The following is a 14,483-nucleotide window of genomic DNA, read 5'->3' as shown; positions in this document are numbered from 1 at the left end:
AGTGTCTCTGGTATAGTATCACAAAGGCAGTTTTCTAATGTCTGTTATCTTCTAAATAATTAATCTAGAAGTCTGTATGCCCTGACTCTAGTAATACCACTCCACTTGTGTTTGCCATTATTTATGATTTATGTTAACTTTGGTTTTCAGTCAAATAAAAATCCATATTTTGTGTGCACCCAAGTCAGATGTTTCTGTGAGAATAGGGCCTTTGATAACACTGAGGGAAAAATTTAATTGTACCCCTACCCCCACATCATTTACATAACTCAGATTGATGAGATAGGAAGGAAAGTGTTTACAATGCAAGAAGATAGGAATTTGGGGATTTAAATAGGAAGCAAATCGAAATGAGCTGTCTGAGGTAATTATGGAACACATACTTCATGTGTTTTCATTAGATATTGCTATTATACTACACTAGGCAAAGGAGTTTGATTAAACTACAGCTCAGTATATAAATTTATGCATAAATTACCCAGAAATCAGTTAGTTCATTATCTTTCAGGAACTCAGCAGGGGACTGAGCAAAAGCTTAGGTCCACTGGGATAAATAATTTGAACAAGAATAAAACCTGTGTTAGGTAGGAAGAAAAAACACAGCAAGGTCCATGAGATGGAGCATGACGAGGGGTTAAATTAATTCCTGTGCAAAGCCCCCAGGGAGAATAGCCCAGGGCTGAGGTAGTGTTTGCCCATAGCTCCTGTGAGACCACACTAATGCCTGGAGAAGGGACACTTCACACTAATGCCTAAAGAAGAGACAGTTCTCTCCTGCAGGCAGCCCTTCAGTGAAGGTGACAGCTTTATCCTTTCTGTTTGGAAATGGTACCTCAGCTTGATGTCACCACTGGTGAGCCACTGGAGGAGGGCTCAACAAATATCAGCCAGCTAAATTACTTTCTGATTTAACCTCCAGCCTCTAGCATGGTGGTTTTTGGGGTTTTTTTTTTTTTTTTTTTTTTTTTTTTTTTTTTTTTTTTTTTGTGAATGAAATATTTCCTCAGATATTCTTAGCCCTTACTTTGAAAATATACTAATTTTTAGAAACATTGTGTACAAGAATTCTGGAAGGATCACAGCTGAATTCCATACCAGGTTGCCCTCAGCCAACTTTTGACCATTACATGTTGATGGGAAGGAATCACAGCACAAAAATGATGCTGCCAGGATATCTCTGACAAGCAGTCAGAATCAGGGTATGATCTCCACAGACCCTGTGAGCAATAAAATCTGTGATAAATATTACCTAGTGTATTTTCAGTTGATTTTGTTCTTTAGGCCAGACTCTGTCATTTAAGGAAACGAGTATTCATGAGAACATAGTATCAGCTGTCTGGTAAGAGAAGCTATCACAAAACACTCTGCATTAACCTTTTGTATAATTGTAGTGGGTCTGTGAATTCACTCCAGGTCTGCACATCAACATCTGATTGATCAATAGAAACCATGGCTCTCACAAGTATACATATAATCTTTTTTTGCACTTGGTGAGGCAGACTGGACCAAATTTCTCCAGCTTCTGCTTACATAAAATGATGCTCTAACACTTTTGCTAATGAGCATACAAGTTTAATACCTGTGTTCAAGACTCATGGTATGATCTCATTGAAATGCCTTCCAAGGATCTCTCTCTCAAGCCTATTTATACTTTTCTACATTATTTTTAATAGATGCAACAAATACTGTCAAACAGCTTAGCTTTTAACTTCTAACTGTCTTTTAGACTCCCTCCGCTTCTATTCCTGCCGAGGATGCTTGTTCCCTTTTAGTCCTTCATCTCTTTAAATTTCTTTACAATCAATTACATGACACTGATCTGTCTATCTCACTCTCTGTCTGTAGTATATCAGCACCAGCTTCAACTGTAATCCACTCTGCCTTGTTATTGACTGCTTCCCTCCAAGCCTGGTATCATCAAATACTACTGCCTGACTAAACAACCTTTTAATAAATAAACACAACAAACCTTGGCCCTAATAATAAAGCTTCTGACTCTCTGATAATCCCCTTTTCCATTAAATCACTCTGACATTCAAGATTCTTTCTATATTCTCTGCCAGTATAATATATTACACCAATCATTTTTTGGGGAATTGTGTTACAAAAATGGTTCCTTTACCAGCATAATCTCCTGTCAGCAGATGCCATGTATTAAGCTTGTTAACTCTCTCAGAATTTTGACTGGTATTTCATAGATGTATACACTTTCACACCAGAAGGGACATCTTGCTTGATGCTCAGTATGACCTGAACTACAGTTTTACACAACCATTCTTAGGTCAAGTAGATGACTCCTCATGTTGCAGAGTATCTCTTAGGAAGACTTCTAGTTTTGAATTCAAATAGTAAGAGTTATCCACAGCCACTGGTCATTTATTCTTGCAGGTTAATTAACATTGCCATGAAAAATATACTCTTTTGAGTTTGCCATTTGAATCTAGTTTGAATTTGATTGATGTCATCCTCCAGCCACTGCCACTCTATGTTTCTGTGTTCAAGATTAAACAACTTAATGCCCTCAGTAATTTTTCCTTACAGGGTATGGAAAGTTCATTTCAGATTCCAAGCAGTCTGCTCACTCCCTCACTCTCTCCCTCCCTTACTTCTCTCCCTCCAGTCAATGTTCTCTACTTTTCACAGCATCCTTGTGCCAGCAATCAAAGCCCCCTCCAATCTTCTACTGTCCCCAGATGTGTAGGTGAAGTAAGCAGAAAAAGCATATCACAATAATTCTCTTGCTCCTACCAACTACAGAGGTAAATTAATATCTATAGCCTTACTTTCTATTTCCCTGTTCACTCATGAATGGTTCTTTTTAGGTCTTTTGGCCATGACATCCTGCTGGGAGGTTTGCAGTCTCGTGCCTCTACTGTCTCTATGTTGCTTGCTGTAACTGAAACCAGAACTGTCACTATAGCTTTCTCTTGCAAGTTTTCCCCAATATTTTCTCCGACAGCACTTTCATCCAATATTATCTTCACCTGATTACTTTTCCCAGTGTTGTTTTGAATAAAAGGAATGGTTTCTTGCTGTCACTTCAAATCCCTTTTTGACTGTATAGGCATTAAATATGATATCTTCTATTTTACAGATTTTTTTCTTCATATTTTAAAAAGCTTTTGAATGCAGCACATTTACTAATATATATGAATTTATGCTTTTTTTTCTGAATAGGGCATGGGTCTTTGATACTGGCAATTAATTTAAGCCTTTTGATGTCTTCTTTTCATTAACTTCATCTTGGACATAGCTTTGATTTATCATGGTATATTTTTTTTTCTCATGGAAAATAAGTATCTGATTATTTCTCTATGACAGATTGTGAATGTAGGAATAAATAAATAATATTTTTACCACGTCAGCTCCTCCAACAATTTATTACCCCTCCTATCTCTCATTCCACCTCTTCTGCCATCTCTACTTCCTTTATATATATGGAATGTGTCTTGCCATTTATCTTACATCTCATTCTCACTTCTTTCCATTCTTCACCTTGACTTTACCTATACCTTTACTACAGTATCACAAACATTTCTATAATCTTCCCACTCCTCCCCTGTATTGATGCTTTATGCCTGCTGCAAACCTTTATCTCATTCCTTGTTACTTTTTGTACTTTTGTTCATTGCAGGGTGTATGAATTGTTACATGCTTCGAAGTTGCCTGCTCCAATGTTGCCTAATGCTGTGGATATATTGATGAACCGGCCTATAAGGAATTTATCTGCTATTTTTCTTTCCAAATCTATTTCCCAGCCATTAACCATTTTTTAAATCTCAGCTGGCTGACTTCTCTGCCCAAGCTGTCCATAGCGAAGTCATGCCTTGCCCTAGTCTTGTTTTATCCCTGGGCTGAAAGGGTTGTTTTGGTCAAGAGGACAAATTTGTTCTGAATGTGAGTGAAAAAGGACAGGGTACTGTTGTCTGATGAACTGTTTATCAGGCAAATTTCCCCCTTCTACTTGTAGGAGAAGTACAAGATCTGTCTGTCCTCCCCATCCCTGTCAAGAGCAGCATCTTTTTGCAAATGTGGGGGATGGCAACAATGCAGTTCTGCTGCTGGAGGCTCCTGAGGAGGAGAGAAACATTCTTGGGCACCAAAGACACCTTGGGGAGACACCCTGTTAAACCCACCACCATCAGCAGTGTCTCTGACTGAGCCTTCATTCTCCTTTTCTTCTTGTTTCTAAGGCTCCATACCTTCCCTAAACATCCAAAAAGTCAGGAACTGAGGCTAAAAATCTGCTGGAATTATTGAAAAAATCCTTTGATTCTGTTGGATGAGGCCAAAATTGCTTTCCAAGGAGCTGGGTGCATCAAGCTTTTCAACAGCAATGCAGCCCTCCCTGTGTGATGCAAGGCAGCTGCTAGTGCAGGAACAATTCATCTACACCATGCAGTGGAGCTTGCTGTAGGAGCTTCAAACCACTGCCCCTACCAGTGCATGCCCATGTGGCAGAATTTCCATCATTTAGTTCTGCCCCTACTTAGCAACAGAATGGGTCTGAGACTTTTTTTTTCAGTATGAAAACACAACAGAAATGTTATGCTTAGACTTTTATGACATTGGGTCCCAGCTAGACAATTTACTGGGTAGTTTTTCTCACCCCAGCTATTTGTCATTTTTACACCAGTCTCTCCCCACACACACAGTTGCTGCTGTGCTGTGCATTGCAAAAGCACCATTTGCCACGATAACTGATTTGGGGATTTAGATATACCTGAAAAACAGGAGGAAGTTCCTTCCACCATGAGATTTTTCTTTTTTTTTCGTGCTTCTTATTAATAACAATTTGCAAGTCCATTTGTAGTTTCTCATTATAAGCTCACCTGCCCTATGTGGATTGATTGATTTTTTCTTTAATTTACTTTGCCCTTAAACTTTGTAGGCATGTATATTCATGAAAAGAACAGAGGGGAAAAAAATCCCAGAAATTACCACAAGAAAAACCCCTGCTAAAAGCAATAAGTTTGCTGACAGATGGTAGAATCAGTTGAAAATCGAGCACCATATTTACTAAGTCTAACCCATTTAGTAAGCCAGAAAAGTGTTATCTAATTCTATCCCCTGTGTGTTTGTGTTTTGGAATAAACAGATGCCTAATGAGGAATGTGTCTACAATGGTTTTTGAAGAACCTGGATGGATCCTGGTTCTCATTCAATACTTGATTTTGACAAAACTGATAACGTTCACTGCAGAACCTATTGTTTTGGCTTTCAAACCTACAGATATTCCAACACTAGCTGACTGACAAAAATGTAGCTTCAAATGTAGTTTCTGCCAGAACAGGGCAGAAATCAAAAAAAAAAAAACCCCAGAAGTGTCGAATGACTTAACCTGCATTTTACATTTCCTGTTCTATTTATATAACACCCAAAAATGCAGTGAACGAAAGGGCAAACGCTCTTGAATCACTTGCAGGCTTGACAGCTACCACAATCAATTCCTGTATGTTTTTCACTGGGTTTTATAAAATAATAGAGATTGGCTTAGAAAGACATATGTTCGTGTACTTTGTGACAGATCTGGGTGAGAAGCAAGAACTGAATAAGCAGAGAAGAGTGATCTGAGGCTTTAGGGAAGATGAGCTCTCGTGGGCCATCCTTGGCCAACAAGGCTATTGCACAAGCACAGGGTTCCTCAGAGGCACTGTCCTAACACTGCCTGGATGGCTTCTAAATTCTCACCCTTAGTAGGAGCCATCAGGAAGTTTACCAAGGAGAATCAGCTCTCCATGAAGTCCATAGCAAAAGTTACAGAACAAGATTTCTCCCATGCTACATAAGGCTTTTAAAATAGGCTTTTTCTAAGTGCGTGTGAAACAGATAAAGAATAGAATCTGTAAAAATAAATAAAGTTATTTGTTCACATAGAATATTTCAAATGATGGCTTAATAGAGGCAAGGTCTGTTATTTTCCACAGTATTTAAAAATATAGTGTTCAGTGATGGATTTCAACAGACTGATACGCATTCCTACTTGTTGAAGTTGCTCAAGAGTTACTAAAGGAATTTTTCTCAATTTATATCCTATTTTCAATTACATGAAACTTATCAGCAGTGAGACATTTCAATTCTGGAATTATAAAATATATTCTCAAAATACTAACTAGTCAATTGCTGAAGCAGTGATCTGAATATCCACAACCCAACGCCCAGCATTTCCCATCTATCTGTTCCGTGAGTAAAAGTAAGCAATTTCTGTTCTCTTTCTTTCTTTATTCCCCTGTCTACCCTCAAGGTGCACATGAAAATAAGAATTTAAACTCACATATGCATTATTCTAATGCGACTGATTTTCTAATTTCCCTGAATGAATATCTAAGATACAGGTCAAGTCAGCATATCATCACCTTATTGCTACAGGAAATATCAAGTTGCCCATCAAACGAAAGTGGACACTGGTGGTGGTAATAAAGTGTTTTAACCTGTGGAGATAGAAGTGATTCTTATATATTAATAGCAAGAACTGCATTTCATCTTTTATCTAGGTGGTATCTGAAGATGGTTTTCTGTTCACATTTTAGTGAACGCAAGTTTTGATGGGGGAACTGAGAGAAAAGAAAAAGTGCCAGCACTATGGGTTTTTTACTAAAGGTTTTTCTGTCTCTCAAAGCCAGAACAGACAAAATGATTGTAGGAAAGATTTTACTCCGTCCTTGTTCAAAAATATAATATAAGTACAAATTTGACTTGTTTCTAGTTTTGTGTGAGCAAAGAAGGGAAATGGGAGAAGACGTTGTGTCCTGATTTTCAAGTTTCAGGTTTTACTTTGCCCTTTTTTGGCTCTACTTTGTCGCTTTTCCAAGGCATTAAAACAGAGACTCAGGGGCCTCACTAGACATAATGGTATAAAGTTTCCAGTGCAATAAGCTGTAACACTTTGTGTGCTCTGGAAAGTTTGCATTCAGCCTTTTAATAAGTAAAGACGCAACATAATGCTCCTGATAATTTTCAGCACGGACAGATGGTATATGAACAGCCTGGTGGGAGGAGAACCAGCCCAGCTTAGGGTAACAATGTTCGACTAGCTATCAGGGAGGAAACAGACTTCCTCTGCCATTGCCCAGTGCCAAGGAGCTTGTTTTATCTCCTGCTCACCACACTGATTATGCTTTGCTTTCTTCTGTTTTATAGGCATTGGCTTTATGCAGAAAGTGCAGTTCCTTTCTACTGCCAAAATGAAACAGTATTTTAGATTATAACTAGGCTAGAAGTCATTTACAATTAATTCTGCTCCAAAACTCCTGTAGCTGGAAATACAGATTACAGCAATTTGCTGTGAGCTGTTGTAAGATGAAGATGCCATTCATCGCTGCCATTCGACAGTGAATTTTCTGACCCACGTGCTAATGTTAGAGGAGGCTGGGGCAACAACCCCAGCAATGCAGCAGGTCACATTAGCAGGAATAAGGATAGGTTCAGGGTTCAGCACCCTTTCTGGAAGATTCTCTGGCAGGTTGTACCCAACCAAGGGTCCCTCTGAAAGAGAATTCAGTAGCAGTGACAGCAGGAAGAGTCACATTGGACACAGACAGTATGCCATGATGACTAAGTATATTATTTTGTAAATATTCTTCTGAAAATGCTACTTTGTCATCTTTCAGTTAGCCCATTCTGCCAAACAGCAAGTATTTTCTAATTTTAAGAAGAAAGGGCTAGGAATAAATTTTGTCATTGTTCTTTATTCTCTAGACAAGTACATTAATTGCAGAGGGCAAAGCATTTCTCCAGCCTTGGAGAGCTGTATGCAGCCAGAAAAATCCTGCCATGTTCTACCTCTGGACAGATGCTTCAGCTGAGCCTAACAGTGAGATGGTTAATAGGTCAAGGAGATTGCTAGTGATGGGAGGATGGATTGAAGATGTGCATTTACTCCTAATTTTGGGTCTTGGAAGCTAGCAGAGATAAGTGTCTTCCATGAGCAATAAGTTCACTGTAAAGAGGAAATTAAGGAAAAAGTGGCATTGCTTTTTCTCTAGATTGTGGCTCTCTTGTGAGCAGGTGACAAAAAGAGATTAAGAAAGAAAAACATATATCTCCCTCCATGCAACTGTCTTTGAAATGTTTGACCATTTTTTGATTTAATTTGATTTTCTTGCCTCTGATCTTTTTTGTGTTTGTGGGATTTTTTAAAATTTATTGCCCCTGAATTCAGGTCTACCAAAAATAGCACTAAGCAGTTACTGTAAATCTCTGACTGCTTTTTTCATCTCAGAGTGGACAGGAGCTTTTTATTTCATACATTATTGACCATGTGATAGAATGGTGATTCCACAAAGTGAGCAGAAGCTTTAAAAACTTAATGAGGAGGGACATCATAGGGTTGTTGTTGTTCTTGTTGTTGTTACTTTTTAATGTTCTGTAGCATTTAGGACTGGGCAGCTGGGCACGCTGGATGCTGAATGCCTCTGCCATGGTTTTTATTGTGCTGCCCTGCTGGCAGAGGATATTTTCCCTTGTGGGCTCTGCACACACCTCCCTGCACCTCACCTGCAACAGGGAACACCCACACCTGCACACACGGGGCGCAGGGAATTGATGCGTAGCATCTGAATATAAATGCTAATCTAAACAAAAAGAAAATGTAATATATTTTTGATTTCCTGAGGTGGTGAAGCATCTACCTTCCCTAAAGACATCTGGTGAATAAGCTTAGTATGTCCTCTGGCTAACATCTGTAGCAAACTTACCTCAAAGACACAAGTACCGTGAGGGTTCTTGCAGTGGTACCTTTGGATATATTATTTTACATGGAGCTACCATCTGTTTCATACTGTAGCACATATCTGAGCGCTCCAGCAGCAGTTGCAAACACCTCTGGCAGGACACTGGGAAGCATATGGGGCCAGGCAGTATGGTGCTGGGCAATATCATGGGGCTGAGGATATGCTGGCATATTCTGGGCTGGATCCCCGCTTACACTGGTGCTATTTTTATACAGCTCCATGGACTTCAGCTGAACAAGCCCATATTTATATAAATATGAGGTCAGTACCTCATCCAAAGATTATTTAAGTCTTAAACATTTTAATCTACTATAAAAATCATGGAGAAATTCATTCTCATGAGAGCATATAGTCTTTCTGAAACATTTGGCTCTTTGCTCTCTAAATGAGAAATATTAAAAGCATAACCTTTTTGTATGGCAGTTTGATGCTCTGGAATTTTAGCTGCATTTTTTTTTTTTTAGCTGCAATTTTTTGCAGACCAAAAAGGACTTGGACTTCTCCCATTTAACAAAAAACTAACACCTCCCAGTTTTATATCTTTAGGGAGTAGAAACTGTCATGGCTTCATTGACTTGAAATGGACTTAAAGATTTTTCTCACTAGTCAGAGAACAAGGCCTGACCGACTTAAATTGCTGTAAGAAAGATTCCAGTTAAATATGAGCACATTCTTGACTTTAAGAGTAAGATTGTAAAATACTGGGATGGGCTGCCTAGAGAAAACACAGCATCTCTGTCACCAGGAGACCTCAAGAGTAGGTCAGGCAAATGTCTCTTACGAAGGACACAGGCAGTACTGAGGGGTCATAACATGGAGGTGGGATGAGGGACCCCCTCACCAACCCTGTAGTGTAAACCCTCTTGGGGATCCTGCTGGGAGCAGTTCTGTGGCTGGGAACAGGAACCAGGTCTCCCCCTCCCTAGAGGAAGTTTGGCTATTTGCTTGTTTCTGGGATGGAAAGGGTACAGAATCTGGGGGAGGAGATGCTCCAGCAGCTAGAGCTGAGATTCCCCTGCAGCCTGTAGAGAGGTAGTCCATGAAAGTCTGTGGTGGAGCAGATATCCACCTGCAGACCCTGGAGGATCCCAAGCTGGAGCAGATGTGTGCCCAGAGGAGGATGTAACCCCATGGGAAGCCCACACTGGTGCAGACTCCCAGCAGGATTCCTTCACCCCAGGAGGGCAATGATACAGCAGCTTTGGTGGGCACCTGATGTCCAGCTTTGGTGGGCACCTGGTGTCCAGCCAGGGTCAAAGCAGCCAAAAAAGGGTTGAACTTAATTGATTTTTATCCCTTGCCTTTTCTAGACCTTTTTGCTGGGCCAAACCCTAAGAGTGCTTGGATGCTGCTGATGCAGGAGCTGGAAGGAAGGCTGGATCAAAGGAAAACATTGATGAAGAAAAGAGATTAGTGTGTCATATAATATGGACGGAATAACATCTTACCCTTCCTATGGTGTGTCCTCTGTCTTCTCGACTTGGAGGACAAATTCTGCAAGCAATGATTGTATTTTACTGCAAACATGTGGAGCATCTTGCATGATGAGGTTCATTTGCCATTACATTCCTCAGAAAACTACTGAAAACCTTTCCTCTCCACATGCATGCACCTGGATTTCTTATGCTCAAAAAGAGTTATACCTGAACAGTCATTGTGTTCTCCTTACTAGTCTTCCATTGAAACTCTCTGCCAACTACTAACATGGAGTTTGGGACATGAAGAACAGTGCACTCTTTCTGAACACAATATCAGTGCAAAACATTAGTAGCTAAAACTTAGGGTTTGTGCTACTTAGTAGGTCACACTTTCAAAACTAGAGGCACGAAAGCATTTACACAAGCATTATATATATATGCATATTACTCTTACATGTCCTTTAGGAGTCCAATATGATTTTGTAAGTCCATTCTGATTTTCTAGGCTCACATCTGCTGGCCAAATATCATTATCAGTGATATACATGTAGACATTGATTTTTTAAAAAAATGTTTGTATCTCATCTGTCTTTTCAAAGTAGTTGTTTTTATGTGCTTTCTTTTTTAATTGAATCTTACAAATTATTGCTCCTTAGAAGAGTATCTTCCCCAACCCTTCCAACTGAGTCCCCAAATTGTGGGAGGGTATCAAAGGAATGATGTTCACTGCTGTTTGACTTTGAATCACTGGTAAAATGTTTTATGTAACTCATTTTCTTCCACACAATTAGATTCTAAGGACACAGGGACTAGGCTCTTTTTTTTTTTTTTTTTTTTTTTTTTTTTTTTTTTTTTTTTTTTTTTTTAATTCAAAGGTCTCAGTAAGCAAAGCATAATGTATTCTGCCCAAACTGTGAGAACAGAGCAATACAGAATAATTTACTTCACCAATGCCAAATTAAAATTCATAACACAATACTTTAATTACCATCTGAATCCAATTCTCAAAGAAGTTTGCCCTAATTGCATTGTTGATATGCATGGATGCAAATAAGATGTTGACTGTTTCCCTTGTAGCAAATGACTCTGTTTCTAATATGCAGACATCTAACAACATGGGGCCAAATTCATCCCTAGTAAAAAGCCATTAGAATCAGCAGAATTATACCAGGGACAAATCAACCACTCTTCTCAGGAAAGCTGGTCTAGTCATCAGCCTCTAAGAATTGCCCCTCCAGGGCCTCTGGACAAACATGTTGTCCCTGCTACCCCCGAGCAAGGCTGTGAAAAGTCCCCAAAACCAACTAACCCCCCACATGCTGAGAAGACAAAGGTGTGAAATAGGTATGTATGAAACAATGTTTGCCAGAGAATAGTGGGGACAAAGAAGCCCAGATGTTCTTTTCTGCTTCTGTGACAGCTCTGAATATGGATCCTGGTCTTAGCCCACAAGCACAGATGTTTCAGAGGAAGAGAGATAGAGCATCATACTGGAGATTCAGGAAATTAAATAATATTCATCAAAAAATGGAGAGAATAGCATGGCATCATGGGGACATTTTTGTAACTGCTGTCTGTCTATTGCTATCAGGTGAGATGCTTAAATGGGGAGACTTTGAAACATTCCTGAAATAAAATAGGCTAAAAAGTAATATTCTGTTAAATATATGGGCAAAAAGAAGTTGTCACTTTTGTTGTTGTTGACCAAAGCCAGCCAAGCCTCTTGCTTTCTGAAGGCTCTGTTTATGTTCAACTTTATTGCTATCCCATTTGAAACCATTTCTTGTTATATGCTAAATAAATTACTTTCTTAAGTAAAAGCCACCCATTCTCCTCATAACCAGATAATAAGCAATAAATATCAGTGTAGGTGCCTGGTGTAGCCCAGAGACATTTACAGAATGAAACTGTGCTGCCTCAGTTGGGGCAGGAGATGGAAGAATACCAAGAGATCAGCTTGCTGAATGTGTTTTTATTTCATTTTTGCCAGCTACACAGGATGAGCTGAAGCCCTCCTGCTCATTTTTGTTAGACACCCTGGTCTAAGACAAATAATATTCATTGTGTGTGCATTCAATTTCCTAAATAAGCCATGTTTTCTTAAAGAAGATCTGCAAAAGGTGAGGGCAAAAGAAGGGCTTGTTGCCCTTCTTTCTTCTTTTATAATGTTAAAAAAAAATCTGGAAAATTTGTTTTATTTTTAATTACATTGAAATTCAGTCTCACTTTACTTTGCTGTTCCTGGAAAAGTCTGTGTTCTGTTAGAGAATAAATTTTTTGAGATGTTAGAAATACCAATATAAATAAAACACTACCAAAAAGAGAGCTGCTGTTGTTCCAATATCTGCTATATTTAATAATAGTTAATACCTGTGTATGTCAGAGGCCTTAATGGGGTCATTAAAACTCCCCTAAGTGCACCACAGATCCTCTGCAGTTGTGTCACCTGCATGGCCTGAAGGAAGGCAACTCCTTCTTGTGGTGACCAAAGCCCAGCTGCTGGCACAGATTCCTGCATGGGAGGTGAGGGAGGCTCTGCTTTTGGTTTAGCTGCACAACCAGGGTAGGAGAAAAGTGAGGCTGCAGTGGCTGGCACAATCATGGGTCCCCTGGGAATTCTGTCCTGGTGGTGGTAGTCCTCAATGTAGATATGTGAGGTCATGCAGAAAGGCACTGGTCACAGAGCTTTTGTGTGACAGAAAGGCAGAGAAAGCCAAGAATGAGCTGGTGAATATGTGGGTAGCATGTTGCTGGAGATCTTAGCTATTTGTAGTATTGCCTGGCTGTTCCTCAGTAAAATTGGATCAAAGTGCAGAAATTAGAGATTTAAAAAAATCCCAAACCATCGGTATTTAATAAGTAGAGAGGATACTATAGATAGAAGGCTTGAAGTCTACAAATTTGATAAAAAGACCCAAATACAGGAAAAATTCTGTTTAGCAAGGCTAATACTGAGGGGATAATTTTTAAGTGGCTGGTGTCATGCTAGAATGTTAACAACACAATGTACCTGAATGTAAAGACTGATAGAATATTTAAATCAGAAATATTACAGGATTAGGATCACTAGGTCCCACAACTATCTACTTATGGCCAGCAGGTCTCTGCTCAGAACCACTTTTCATGACTGCAGCTCTCATGATGTGAGGCTGTGAGTTTATTTGACAATACACAGAAAGTTTACAGAGATTTTGTTTGCATATTGAGTGGCGTTGTAATTGAAAAATGAGACCCTGAGAGAGCAATTGCAAGAGTCTCAGCAGTCTCAAGAAGTCATATACAGAGAAGCTGTCATCTTACAAGCCATTTTGAGTCATCCTGTGTTCAGAGCATTTATAAAAAATCTGGATGTTAGAATAAAATGAATACAAACATGTATAAAATTTCTTCTAATCTGTAAGTATATCTATTTGTAGTTCAATGCTCATTATATACTCATGAAATGACAATTGGCAGCTTTTCTAGATAATGGAAAAATAGACAGAAAAATAAATACTTGTATGGGTGAGAAAGTCAGACAGAGTGACACATGAGGCTTGGCAAACTGCTTAAGACAAAGAAACTGCATTTCAATAAAGACAAATGTGGAGAGAGGAGCAGGGATAAGAATGTGGCAGACTTTCACAGCAGTCGATCTGGCAAGCAGTGCCTCCAAAAGCAGTGGTCTTAGGCATAAACAGTTCAAAGTGAGCTCCAAATCTCAAGCTGTTGCAAAATAGTTAATATAACCAGTGAATCACAAAGTAGGAAGTAACTACAGTGTTGGCTTTATGATGGACACATTTCAAAAAAGATATTTGAAGATTCAAATGGAAATTAAATACATTTGTATGCATGTGTATATAGAGATATACACACATGTTTCCCAAGCTAGAGAGCAAAAGCTTTGCATTTGCAAGATTCAACAGATCTAAATTATTCTGCTGAGAAAGAAACTGAAAGATTACACAAGTGCTCTAGATTCACCTCCAGGCTGACAACACATTGGGTGCTAAAGGACTCTTCAGGAAGGAATCTGGGATCTCTAAGTTTCAAGAAAAAATTAAGGGATAAAAAATTATCACTGGAATAAACAGAAATTTGTGAATTTTCTGTGACTTGACATATTTTTGATCATTACCACTGTTCAGGAAAGCATCAGAGCAAAGTGATTCCCTGCTGTGATTCCAGGTAAATTATTGAAGTCAGGATAGGAGTAACTGGATGTGGGCAGGGGTAGTAAAGGAAGGCTCTCAGCAGAGTGCATTGCAGATGTGTTAAGTGCAACAGCAGTCACTTCTTCCTTTGGGGTAAGGTGTGGGACTACAGAGGAAGGACAAAAAGAGGAAACAAA

The 14,483-nt window shown here is 39.2% G+C and overlaps 1 long non-coding RNA gene across 2 annotated transcripts in view; it reads left to right on the top strand.

Moving 5' to 3' along the window:
- Positions 1 to 12,405, top strand: part of LOC310918246 — a 32,397-nt gene extending 19,992 nt beyond the window's left edge. For both annotated transcript variants that reach the window (XR_014591616.1, XR_014591617.1), the window contains one exon: positions 10,043 to 12,405. This is a non-coding gene — a long non-coding RNA (uncharacterized lncRNA). The remainder of the gene's footprint in view (positions 1 to 10,042) is intronic.
- Positions 12,406 to 14,483: the final 2,078 nt, after the last annotated feature.

This window comes from Zosterops lateralis (genome assembly GCF_965231275.1).
Source record: "Zosterops lateralis genome assembly, chromosome: 1".
In the NCBI taxonomy this organism is placed as follows: domain Eukaryota; kingdom Metazoa; phylum Chordata; class Aves; order Passeriformes; family Zosteropidae; genus Zosterops; species Zosterops lateralis.
The sequence above is the reverse complement of the archived record's forward strand: the minus strand, read 5'-3'. Positions and strand labels throughout refer to the sequence as shown.